This window comes from Eubalaena glacialis, chromosome 14, assembly GCF_028564815.1.
Source record: "Eubalaena glacialis isolate mEubGla1 chromosome 14, mEubGla1.1.hap2.+ XY, whole genome shotgun sequence".
NCBI lineage: Eukaryota > Metazoa > Chordata > Mammalia > Artiodactyla > Balaenidae > Eubalaena > Eubalaena glacialis.
The window spans coordinates 70,960,540-70,975,039 of NC_083729.1; the positions used below are offsets into that span (position 1 = coordinate 70,960,540).

Below are 14,500 nucleotides of genomic sequence, written 5' to 3' on the forward strand. Positions count from 1 at the left end.
TATAGGACATTCCACCCAAAAACAACAGAATACACATTTTTCTCAAGTGCTTATGGAACATTCTCCAGGATAGATCATATCTTGGGTCACAAATCAAGCCTTGGTAAATTTAAAAAAATTGAAATCGTATCAAGTATCTTTTCTGACCACAACGCTATGAGACTAGATATCAATTACAGGAAAAGATCTGTAAAAAATACAAACACATGGAGGCTACACAATACACTACTTAATAACGAAGTGATCACTGAAGAAATCAAAGGGGAAATCAAAAAATACCTAGAAACAAATGACAATGGAGACACGACGATCCAAAACCTATGGGATGCAGCAAAAGCAGTTCTAAGAGGGAAGTTTATAGCAATACAAGCCTACATCAAGAAACAGGAAACATCTCGAATAAACAACCTAACCTTGCACCTAAAGCAATTAGAGAAAGAAGAACAAAAAAACCCCAAAGCTAGCAGAAGGAAAGAAATCATAAAGATCAGATCAGAAATCAATGAAAAAGAAATGAAGGAAACAATAGCAAAAATCAATGAAACTAAAAGCTGGTTCTTTGAGAAGATAAACAAAATTGATAAACCATTAGCCAGACTCATCAAGAGAAAAAAGGAGAAGACTCAAATTAATAGAATTAGAAATGAAAAAGGAGAAGTAACCACTGACACTGCAGAAATACAAACGATCATAAGAGATTACTACAAGCAACTCTATGCTAATAAAATGGACAACCTGGAAGAAATGGACAGATTCTTAGAAATGCACAACCTGCCGAGACTGAACCAGGAAGAAATAGAAAATATGAACAGACCAATCACAAGCACTGAAATTGAAACTGTGATTAAAAATCTTCCAACACACAAAAGCCCAGGACCAGATGGCTTCACAGGCGAATTCTATCAAACATTTAGAGAAGAGCTAACACCTATCCTTCTCAAACTCTTCCAAAATATTGCAGAGGGAGGAACACTCCCCAACTCATTCTACGAGGCCACCATCACCCTGATACCAAAACCAGGCAAAGATGTCACAAAGAAAGAAAACTACAGGCCAAGATCACTGATGAACATAGATGCAAAAATCCTCAACAAAATACTAGCAAACAGAATCCAAGAGCACATTAAAAGGATCATACACCATGATCAAGTGGGGTTTATTCCAGGAATGCAAGGATTCTTCAATATACGCAAATCAATCAACGTGATACATCATATTAACAAATTGAAGGAGAAAAACCATATGATCATCTCAATAGATGCAGAGAAAGCTTTCGACAAAATTCAACACCCATTTATGATAAAAGTCCTGCAGAAAGTAGGCATAGAGGGAACTTTCCTCAACATAATAAAGGCCGTATATGACAAACCCACAGCCAACATTGTCCTCAATGGTGAAACACTGAAACCATTTCCACTAAGATCAGGAACAAGACAAGGTTGCCCACTCTCACCACTATTATTCAACATAGTTTTGGAAGTGTTAGCCACAGCAATCAGAGAAGAAAAAGAAATAAAAGGAATCCAAATCGGAAAAGAAGAAGTAAAGCTGTCACTGTTTGCAGATGACATGATACTATACATAGAGAATCCAAAAGATGCTACCAGAAAACTACTAGAGCTAATCAATGAATTTGGTAAAGTAGCAGGATACAAAATTAATGCACAGAAATCTCTTGCATTCCTGTATACTAATGATGAAAAATCTGAAAGTGAAATTAAGAAAACACTCCCGTTTACCATTGCAACAAAAAGAATAAAATACCTAGGAATAAACCTACCTAAGGAGACAAAAGACCTGTATGCAGAAAATTATAGGACACTGATGAAAGAAATTAAAGATGATACAAATAGATGGAGAGATATACCATGTTCTTGGATTGGAAGAATAAACATTGTGAAAATGACTCTGCTACCCAAAGCAATCTACAGATTCAATGCAATCCCTATCAAACTACCACTGGCATTTTTCACAGAACTAGAACAAAAAATTTCACAATTTGTATGGAAACACAAAAGACCCCGAATAGCCAAAGCAATCTTGAGAACGAAAAATGGAGCTGGAGGAATCAGGCTCCCTGACTTCAGACTATATTACAAAGCTACAGTAATCAAGACAGTTTGGTACTGGCACAAAAACAGAAATATAGATCAATGGAACAGGATAGAAAGCCCAGAGATAAGCCCATGCACATATGGTCACCTTATCTTTGATAAAGGAGGCAAGCATATACAGTGGAGAAAAGACAGCCTCTTCAATAAGTGGTGCTGGGAAAATTGGACAGGTACATGTAAAAGTATGAAATTAGAACACTCCCTAACACCATACACAAAAATAAACTCAAAATGGATTAAAGACCTAAGTGTAAGGCCAGACACTATCAAACTCTTAGAGGAAAACATAGGCAGAACACTGTATGACATAAGTCACAGCAAGATCCTTTTTGACCCAGGTCCTAGAGAAATGGAAATAAAAACACAAATAAACAAATGGGACCTAATGAAACTTAAAAGCTTTTGCACAGCAAAGGAAACCATAAACAAGACCAAAAGACAACCCTCAGAATGGGAGAAAATATTTGCAAATGAAGCAACGGACAAAGGATTAATCTCCAAGATTTACAAGCAGCTCATGCAGCTCAATAACAAAAAAACAAACAACCCAATCCAAAAATGGGCAGAAGACCTAAATAGACATTTCTCCAAAGAAGAGATACAGATTGCCAACAGACACATGAAAGAATGCTCAACATCATTAATCATTAGAGAAATGCAAATCAAAACTACAATGAGGTATCATCTCACACTGGTCAGAATGGCCATCATCAAAAAATCTAGAAACAATAAATGCTGGAGAGGGTGTGGAGAAAAGGGAACACTCTTGCACTGTTGGTGGGAATGTAAATTGATACAGCCACTATGGAGAACAGTATGGAGGTTCCTTAAAAAACTAAAAATAGAACTACCATATGACCCAGCAATCCCACTACTGGGCATATACCCTGAGAAAACCATAATTCAGAAAGAGTCATGTACCAAAATATTCATTGCAGCTCTGTTTACAATAGCCAGGACATGGAAGCAACCTAGGTGTCCATCATCGGATGAATGGATAAAGAAGATGTGGCACATATATACAATGGAATATTACTCAGCCATAAAAAGAAATGAAATGGAGGTGTTTGTAATGAGGTGGATGGAGTTAGAGTCTGTCATACAGAGTGAAGTAAGTCAGAAAGAGAAAAACAAATACAGTATGCTAACACATATATATGGAATCTAAGGGGAAAAAAAAAAAAAAAAAAAAAGAGGTCATGAAGAACCTAGTGGCAAGATGGGAATAAGGACGCAGACCTACTAGAGAATGGACTTGGGGATATGGGGAGGGGGAGGGGTGAGATGTGACAGGGTGAGAGAGTGTCATGGACATATATACACTACCAAATGTGGAATGGATAGCTAGTGGGAGGCAGCCGCATAGCACAGGGAGATCAGCTCGGTGCTTTGTGACCACCTAGAGGGGTGGGATAGGGAGGGTGGGAGGGAGGGAGATGCAAGAGGGAGGAGATATGGCAACATATGTATATGTGTAACTGATTCACTTTGTTGTGGAGCAGAAGCTAGCACACCATTGTAAAGCAATTATACTTCAATAAAGATGTTTAAAAAAAAATAAAAAAAAATAAAATAAAATCACATGTCCTTGTGTTTGGGGAAAAAAAAAATAAAATAAATGATATTACTACCAATTACTATTATTAGTAGCAATAGTACCAATACTACTATAAGTGTACTACATAGTTTAATGTGTATATCCATAAATGTCTACAACTTAATTGTCTCTGGGAGTGGTCAAGCAAAATAAGTTGCCAATTTGTATTGGAATTTGGAAAATTATTTTCTCTAGGCAAGGAAAAGTCTAAGATGTAAGGGAAGTTGCTCAAAATTTTATAGCTGACTGCAGTATTTCAAATGAATAGAACTGGAATTATGTTAGCCTTTGGTGTAAGCTGAGAGGCTTAGGGCAGTTTCAGAGAGTTGTTACAGTCATTGTTTTATTTTATTTTTCTGTTTAATTTTATTTTTTGTCTTCTCAGTGTTTCCTTTTAAAATTTCTAATTTTAGAAATTTTGCCTAGAGACAAAAATTTAGACAAAATTTTGTCTAAAGACAAAAGCAGATTTCCATTGTCAGGAGAGAAATAGACAGATTACTCAACAGCAACAAGGACAAGGGCCCAGGTAAATGCTAAGTTATACAACTTGAAGCTCCTGTAGATGGACAAGGAATGATAAACAATGAAAGAAAAGGATTTCAAGAACTATATCACACTGTCATTATTGAAGAACAGCACATATAGTTTAAAATCAAATTCCAGTAGACTTCTTTGCTATTCACTGCCTTAGGTCAAGATTCGTGTTGGAATCTGGCAGTGGGGTCTAGCTTACAGGCCGGGTTTCAGGGACACATTCCTGCTGTGACAATGAGAATGGATGCAGAGACTTTGAGTCTGGTCTCCAATAATTGTGTATTCTGGGATGGAGCTCCATAGTGTTGACTTAGAAAACACCACTAATGGCTTTATTCTGATGATAAAGCTTTTTAAGCTGTGGGAATACAGAACAGAGTCAAGTACAGAAGGTTCATTCAAAGGCAGTGGGTAGTCTTAATAAGAGATGTATATTTCTGGTACAGCCAGTGCATGGTAACTCCCTCTGTTCAGAGATGTTATGCTCAAAATGTTCTATTGTAAGGTTAAGTTAAAGAAACATGCTGTTCCACCAAGATATGTTGAAAAGACATAAAACTCCAGGTAGCACTGACTTTTAGTCTACAATCTGAGGTAGAAGACTTTTTGCCTCTTTCTAGGTCACAGAGAAAGTCACTATAGCAACCAGAGACCTGAACTACAGCTACTTGATGTGTCAGGTGCCATTATCTGAAATGTCCTGGAGTTTACAAGGTCACTGTCAGATATGGAGACCTGGGCATTAAGCCATGCCCTTTGTCTATACTGACATGGGAACAAAGAGGGCATCAACCAAAGAGGGCATCTGCCTAGCAAACTGAGTCCAAGGCAGACATCACAGGGAGAAGCACTTTTTGTGATTCATTGTGTGGAACTGTTTAGTTGCCTGCTCTCTGTCTCAGTAAACTGTAAACTCCATGAAAGTTGGGGCCATTCCAATTTATGCCCTATACAAAGCACAGCACTGAGCAGATTAAGAAGTGCTCAATAAATACTTCCTAAATAAGTAAATTAATCTATCAATTGCCATAGTATACCTACCCACACATCCCCTAACTTGGGTAAGAGTGCCATAAAAAAAAAAGAATCAGATATAAAACCAGGAGCATCAGAGACCCTCAAGATGGCAGAGGAGTAAGACATGGAGATCACCTTCCTCCCCACAAATACATCAGAAATACAACTACATGTGGAACAACTCCCACAGAACACCTACTTAACGCTGGCAGAAGACCTCAGACTTCTGAAAAGGCAAGAAACTCTCCACATACCTGGGTAGGGTAAAAGAAAAAAGAAAAAACAAAGACAGAAGAATAGGGACAGGACCTGCCCCTCTGGGAGTGAGCTGTGAAGGAGGAAAAGTTGCCACACACTAGGAAGCCCCTTCACTGGTGGAGACAGTGGTTGGCGGAGGTCAAGCTTTGGAGCCATGGAGGAGAGTGCAGCAAGAGAGGTGCAGAGGGCAAAGAGGAGAGATTCCCCACAGAGGACCAGTGCCGACCAGCAATCACCAGCCTGAGAGGCTTGTCTGCTCACCCGCCGGGTCAGGTGGGGGCTGGGATCTGAGGCTCGGGCTTCGGAGGTCAGATCCCAGGGACAGGACTGGGATTGGCTGCGTGAACACAGCCTGAAGGGGGCTAGTGGGCCACAGCTAACAGGGATGGAGTCCAGGAAAAAGTCTGGAACTCCCTAAGAGGCAAGAGACAATTGTTTCGGGGTGCATGAGGAGTGGGGATTCAGAGCACTGCCTAAACGAGCTCCAGAGATGGGCACGAGCCGTGGCTATCAGCACAGACACCAGAGACTGGCATGAAACACTAAGGCTGCTGCTGCAGCCACCAAGAAGCCTGTGTGCAAGCACAGGTCACTATCCACACCACCCCTCCCGGGAGCCTGTGCAGCTCGCCACTGCCAAGGTCACATGATCCCAGGACAACTTCTCTGGGAGAACACATAGCACATGTCAGGCTATTGCAATGTCACACCAGTCTCTGCTGCCATAGGCTTGCTCTGCATTCTGTACCCCTCCCTCCCCCCAGCCTGAGTGAGCCAGATCTCCCTAATCAGCTGCTATTTTAACCCCATCATGTCTGAGAGAAGAACAGATGCCCTCAGGTGACCTACACACAGAGGCAGAGCCAAATCCAAAGCTGAACCCCAAGAGCTGTGCGAACAAAGAAGAGAAAGGGAAATTTCTCCCAGCAGCCTCAGGAGCAGCGGATTAAATCTCCACAGTCAACTTGATGTACCCTGCATCTGTGGAATACCTGAATAGACAACAACTCATCCCAAATTTGAGGTGGTGGACATTGGGAGCAACTGTAGACTTGGGGTTTGCTTTCTGCATCTAATTTGTTTCTGGTTTTATGCTTATCTTACTTTAAAATTTAGAGTTTATTATCATTGGTAGATTTGTTTATTAATTTGGTTGCTCTCTTCCATTTTTTTTATATAAAGATATATTTTTCCTTTTTCTATTTCTGTGAGTGTGCCTGTGTATGCTTCTTTGTGTGATATTTGTCTGTATAGCTTTGCCTCTACCGTTTGTCCTAGGGTTCTGTGTGTCAGTTTTTGTTTGTTTGTTTGTTATTTTTGTTGTATAGTTTTTAGTGCTTGTTATCATTGGTGGATTTGTTTTGTGGTTTGGTTGTTCTCTTCTTTCTTTCTTTCCTTTTTTTCTCCCTTTTCTTCTGAGCTGTGTGGCTGACAGTGCCTTGGTGCTCCAGCAGGGTGTCATGCCTGTGCCTCTGAGGTGGGAGAGCTGAGTTCAGGACATCAGTCCACCAGAGACCTCCCAGCTCCATGTAATATCAAATGGCAAAAGCTCCCCCAGAGATCTCCATATCAACGCTAAGACCCAGCTCCACACAACAACCAGCAAACTACAGTGCTGGACACCCTATGCCAAACCACTTGCAAGACGGGAACACAACCCCACCAATTAGCAGAGAGGCTGCCTAAAATCATAATAAGGTCACAGACACCCGAAAACACAACACCGGACCTGGTCCTGCCCACCAGAAAGACAAGATCCAGCCTCATCCACCAGAACGCAGGCACCAGTCCCTCCACCAGGAAGCCTACACAAACCACTGAACCAACCTTAGCCACTGTGGGCAACACCAAAAACAACAGGAACTACGAATCTGCAGCCTGCAAAAAGGAGACCCCAAACACAGTAAGTTAAGCAAAATGAGAAGACAGAGAAACACACAGCAGATGAAGAAGCAAGGCAAAAACCCACCAGACCTAACAAATGAAGAGGAAATAGGCAGTCTACATGGAAAAGAATTCAGAGTAATCATAATAAAGATGATCTAAAATCTTGGAAATAGAATGGAGAAAATAAAGGAAATGTTAACAAGGACCTAGAAGAGCTAACGAGCAAACAAACAATGATGATCAACACAATAAATGAAATGAAAAATTCTCTAGAAGGAATCAATAGCAGAATAACTGAGGCAGAAGAACGGATAAGTAACCTGGAATATAAAATAGTGGAAATAACTACCACAAAGCAGAATAAAGAAAAAAGAATAAAAAGAATTGAGGACAGTCTCAGACACCTCTGCGATAACATTAAATGCACCAACATTCGAATTATAGGGGTCCCAGAAGAGGAAGAGAAAAAGAAAGGGACTGAGAAAATATTTGAAGAGATTATAGTTGAAAACTTCCCTAATATGGGAAAGGAAATAGTCAATTAAGTCCAGGAAGCACAGAGAGCCCCATACAGGATAAATCCAAGGAGAAACACACCAAGACACATATTATTCAAACCATCAAAAATTAAATACAAAGAAAAAAATATTAAAAGCAGCAAGGGAAAAGCAACAAATAACATACATTGGAATCTCCATAACGTTAAGAGCTGATCTTTCAGCAGAAACTCTGCAAACCAGAAGGGAGTGGCAAAACATATTTAAAGTGATGAAAGGTAAAAACCTACAACCAAGATTACTCTACACAGCAAGGATGTCATTCAGACTTGATGTAGAAATTAAAACCTCTACAGAGAAGCAAAAGCTAAGAGAATTCAGCACCACCAAACCAGCTTTACAAAAAATGCTAAAGGAACTTTTCTAGGCAGGAAACACAAGAAAGGAAAAGACCTACAATAACAAACACAAAACAATTAAGAAAATGGTAATAGGAACATACCTATCAATAACTACCTTAAATGTAAATGGATTAAATGCTCCAACCAAAAGACATAGACTGGCTGAATGGATACAAAAACAAGACCCATATATATGCTGTCTACAAGAGACCCACTTCAGACCTAGAGACACATACAGACTGAAAGTGAGGGGATGGAAAAAGATATTCCATGCAAATGGAAATCAAAAGAAAGCTGTAATAGCAATTCACATATCAGTAAAAATAGACTTTAAAATAAAGACTATTACAAGAGACAAAGAAGGACACTACAAATGATCAAGGGATCAATCCAAGATGAAGATATAGCAATTGTACATATTTATGCACCTGACATAGGAGCACGTCAATACATAAGGCAAATGCTAACAACCATAAAGAGGAAATTGACAGTAACACAAAACTAGTAGGGGACTTTAAAGCCCCATGTTCACCAATGGACAGCTTATCCAAAATGAAAATAAATAAGAAAACACAAGCTTTAAATAATACATTAAACAAGATGGATTTAATTGATATTTATAGGACATTCCATCCAAAAACAACAGAATATACTTTCTTCTCTACTGCTCATGGAACATTCTCCAGGATAGATCATATCTTGGGTCACAAATCAAGCCTTGGTAAATTTAAGAAAAATTAAATCATATCAAGTATCTTTTCTAACCACAACACTATGAGACTAGATATCAATTAGAGGAAAAAATCTGTAAAAAAAACAAACACATGGAGGCTAAACAATTCACTACCAAACAAATAAGAGATCACTGAAGAAATCAGAGAGGAAATCAAAAAATACCTAGAAAAAAATGACAATGGAAACACAACGACCAAAAACTTATGGGATGCAGCAAAAGCAGTTCTAAGAGGGAAGTTTATAGCAATACAATCCTATCTCAAGAAACAATAAACATCTGGAATAAACAACCTAACTTTACACCAAAAGCAATTAGAAAAAGAACAAAAAACCCCCAATGTTAGCTGAAGGAAAGAAATCATAAAGATCAGATCAGAAATAAAGGAAAAAGAAATGAAGGAAAAACAGCAAAGATCAATAAAACTAAAAGCTGGTTCTTCGTGAGATTAACCATTAGTCAGACTCATCAAGAAAAAAAGAGAGAAGACTCAAATCAATAGAATTAGAAATGTAAAAGGAGAAGTAAAAATTGACACTGCAGAAATACAAAGGATCATGAGAGATTACTACAAGCAAATATATGCCAAAAAAATGGACAACCTGGAAGAATTGGACAAATTCTTAGAAAAGCACAATCTTCTGAGACTGAACCAGGAAGAAATAGAAAATATAAACAGACAAATCACAAGCACTGAAATTGAGACTGTGATTAAAAATCTTCCAACAAACAAAAGCCCAAGACCAGATGGCTTCACAGGTGAATTGTATCAAACTTTTAGAGAAGAGCTATCATCTACCCTTCTCAAACTCTTCCAAAATATACCAGAGGGAGGAACACTCCCAAAGTCATTCTATGAGGCCACCATCACCCTGATACCCCAACCAGGCAAAGATGTCACAAAGAAAGAAACCCACAGGCCAATATCACTGATGAACATACATGCAAAAATCCTCAAAAAAATACTAGCAAACAGAATCCAAAGCACATTAAAAGGATCATACACCATGATCAATTGGGGTTTATCCCAAGAATGCAAGGGTTCTTCAATATATGAAATCAACGTGATAAACTATATTAACAAATTGAAGGAGAAAAACCATATGATCATCTCAATAGATGCAGAAAAAGCTTTTGACAAAATTCAACACCCATTTATGGAAAAAACCCTCCAGAAAGTAACCATAGAGGGAACTTACCTCAACATAATAAAGGCCATATATGACAAACCCACAGCCAACATCATTCTCAATGGTGAAAAACTGAAAGCATTTCCTCTAAGATCAGGAACAAGATGAGGTTGTCCACTCTCAATGCTTTTATTCAACATAGTTTTGGAAGTTTTAACCACAGCAATCAGAGAAGAAAAAGAAATAAAAGGAACCCAAAACAGGAGAGAAGAAGTAAAGCTGTCACTGTTTGCAGATGACATGATACTATTCACAGAGAATTCTAAATATGCTACCAGAAAACTACTATATCTAATCAATGAATTTGGTGTAGTAGCAGGATACAAAATTAATGCACAGAAATCTCTTGAATTCCTATACACTAAAGATGAAAAACCTGAAAGAGAAATCAAGGAAACACTTCCATTACCATTGCAACAAAAGAATAAAATATCTAGGAATAAACCTACCTAAGGAGACAAAAGACCTGTATGCAGAAAACTATAAGACCCTGATGAAAGAAATTAAAGATGATACAAACAGATGTTGAGATATAGCATGTTCTTGGATTGGAAGAATCAACCTTGTGAAAATGAGTATACTACCCAAAGCAATCTGCAGATTCAATGTAATCCCTATCAAACGACCAATGGCATTTTTCACAGAACTAGAACAAAACATTTCACAGTTTGTGTGGAAACACAAAACACCCCAAATAGCCAAAGCAATCTTGAGAAATAAAAACGGAGCTGGAGGAATCAGGTTCCCGGACTTCAGACTATACTACAAAGCTACAGTAATCAAGACAGTATGGTACTGGCAAAAAAACAAATATAGATCAATGGAACAGGATCGAAACCGCAGAGATAAACCCACGCACATATGGTCACCTTATTTTTGATAAAGGAGGCAAGAATATACAATGGAGAAAAGACAACCTCTTCAATAAGTGGTGCTGGGAAAACTGGACAGCTACATGTAAAAGAATGAAATTAGAACACTCCCTAACCCCATACAAAAAAAACAAAACAAAACTCAAAATCGATTAGAAACCTAAATGTAAGGTCAGACAGTATAAAACTCTTAGAAGAAAACATAGACAGAACACTCTATGACATAAATCACAGCAAGATCCTTTTTGATCCACCTCCTTGAGAAAGGGAAATAAAAACAAAAATAAACAAATGGGACCTAATGAAATTTAAAAGCTTTTGCACAGCAAAGCAGAACATAAACAAGATGAAAAAACAACCCTCAGAATGGGAGAAAATATTTGTAAATGAAGCAAATGACAAAGGATTAATCTCCAAAATTTAAAAGCAACTCATGCAGCTCAATATAAAAAAAAAAAAAAACCCCATCCAAGAATGGGCAGAAGACCTAAATAGACATTCCTCCAAAGAAGATATACAGATTGCCAACAAACACATGAAAGGATGCTCACCATCACTAACCATTATAGAAATGCAAATCAAAACTACAATGAGCTATCACCTCACACCAGTCAGAATGGCCATCATCAAAAAATCTACACGCTATAAATGCTGGAGAGCGTGTGGAGAAAAGGGAACACTCTTGCACTGTTGGTGGGAATGTAAATTGGGACAGCCACTATGGAGAATGGTATGGAGGTTCCTTAAAAAACTGAAAATAGAAATACCATATGACCCAGTGTTCCCACCAGTGGGCATATACCCCGAGAAAACCATAATTCAAAAAGAGTCATGTACCACAATGTTCATTGCAGCTCTATTTACAATAGCCAGGACATGGAAGCAACCTAATTGTCCAATGACAGATTAATTGATAAGGAAGATGTGGCACATATATACAATGGAATATTATTCAGCCATAAAAAGAAATGAAATTGAGTTATTTGTAGTAAGCTGGATGGACCTAGAGACTGTCATACAGAGTGAAGTAAGTCAGAAAGATAAAAACAAATACCATACGCTAACACATATATATGGAATCTAAAAAAAGAGAAAAAAAGGTTCTGAAGAACCTAGGAACAGGACATGAAAAAGATGCAGACGTAGAAAATGGACTTGAGGAAACAGGGTGGGGGAAGGGTAAGCTGGGGCAAAATGAGAGAGTGGCATGGACATATGTACACTACCAAATGTAAAATAGATAGGTAGAGGGAAGAAGCTGCCTAGCACAGGGAGATTAGCCAGTGCTTTGTGACCACCTAGAAGGGTGGGATAGGGAGGATGGGAGGGAAATGCAAGAGAGAGGAGATATGGTGATATATGTTTATGTATAGCTGATTCACTTTGTTATAAAGCAGAAACTAACACACCATTGTAAAGCAATTATACTCCAATAAATATGTAAAAAATAAAAATAAAAGAAAACCAGGAGTATCTAGAACTGTGATAATTTCCAACTTTTGTCTGATGTGAAATTGTTATGACATCAAAGTATAAGGCTGTTGGCATTATAAAGTCCAGAGCTAACTTGAGAGATTTATAATTCCCCATGTTTGGAAAGCAGAAGTGTGACTATTTAAGCCATTGGAAGGCTATGAATAATTTCCAGTCCTGGAATAAGGCAATGTATAAATGCAATACATTACAGCACTCAAATATTCATTTAAACAGCAGCTATTTGAGTAGCTCTTATCCTAGGTTTGGGGAATGCAATAGTGAACGTGATAAAGATGGTTCTTTGTTTTCATGGAGATTATATTCAAGAGAGGAATAGAGAAAACAAAGAAACAAGAAACCAAGCAAATGAGATAATATCAGATATTGAAAGGCACGATGGGAAAAAAATATATTGGGTAATGAATTCAGAGGAAGGGGAAGTACTAAATGGTCTATTTTAGATTAGATAGTGGTGGATGGCTTCTTGAAGGAAGTGACTTCTTCAGATATGAACAAGAATTTACTAGCGCTGAAAAGATCTGGGGGACACTATTCCAGGCAAAAGAAACAACATGGGTAAAGGCTCTCAGAAGGGAGTGTGTGTGATGTGAGCAAAGGACAAGGAGAGAAAAGGAGTCTAGAGCATAAAGAGCAAGAGGGAGAGTGGAGTTAGACAAGGTCAGAGGAGGAGGAGACCTTGGATCCTAAAGGATTTGCACACCATGACAATTTGGATGTTATTTTGACTCCAGTGGAAATCCATGAGGTGTTTTCAGCATCAGTAAGGTTATAATAAACCATCATGGCTATTATAAGAAGAAGGTACCTATTCTGTCATGAATGCTGAATGAACACATTGTGTATATAAACTTCAGACATCATTAATAATGATGTTGCTAGAGCTTTTGCCTCTTTTCAATGCTACATAAAGATTTCAAAACCTTCTGGCTGAACACTACAGTCTAACTGTTCTCTATTCTCCAACATCCCCAAAATGATTTTGTTGACATATCAATATAAACAGTCTTAATTAATGCAGTGTGGGTCACATTTAACATCAAAGACAGCTAATTTAAATTGGGACCAAAACTTACCAAACTTTGGAAAAGTCTCCTATGCTAACTCCAGTTTACTGTAGCTCCATTGCTCAAATCATCCCACAGAGGTGGCAAGGACAATTCCCCATTTCATTTCATGAAAAATGTGACTTCCAGTTTTTCTTTTGTTTGAGACCAGATTGAAAAAACTTAAAAATTATGTTTTTCCTAATTTCATTTTGTTTTCTCGTCAGAAAACTTTTAGGACGCACTTAGATGTTCCCTTCTGTTCTCCTTGTAGCATGTCATCAGGGTGAGGTTATAATTGATGCTGACACTCAAGCAGACTGTGGCTTATTGTCCACTGCAGAGTTGAGCTCACAGCATTTGGCCACTTGTTATAAATTCATACAAAGTTTTGCAAGTTGGTCTCCTTGATGTCTCATCATGCTATTACCTTTAAATGCCTGTAATAATCATTGACAATTCTGTGTGATGTGGAGATTTTAGCAGGCCTCTAGGTTCTCCTTAATATTTTCAGCTTGTATATAAACTATGTATTATATGTTCCATAAATTATTTAAATTTATGGTTATTAATTTATAGATTTATGGATTTATGGATTTAAATTTATGGATATTGTTAGTGAATATTGACTAAGACATAGTTGCTTCTTTTAAGGGGTATAGAGCATAGTAGGGAAGACTACAATTTAATCAACAATTACATGTTACATGTAAGAATTAGATGCTGTAAGGGATGGAGCCTCCCCCCATGAAGTGAAACTTCAACAAGACTTTGAAGGATATACAGAATAATTATGTGAAGAAGGAATTCCTTCCATACATGGGGAGACAAGCAGGATTGGGGATCTAGAGCAAATG

At 38.1% G+C, this 14,500-nt stretch overlaps 1 protein-coding gene across 1 annotated transcript in view; it reads right to left on the minus strand.

Annotated features, from left to right (window-relative positions):
* Positions 1-14,500, minus strand: part of LRRTM4 (leucine rich repeat transmembrane neuronal 4) — an 884,061-nt gene that overhangs the window by 527,830 nt on the left and 341,731 nt on the right. The window lies entirely within an intron of this gene.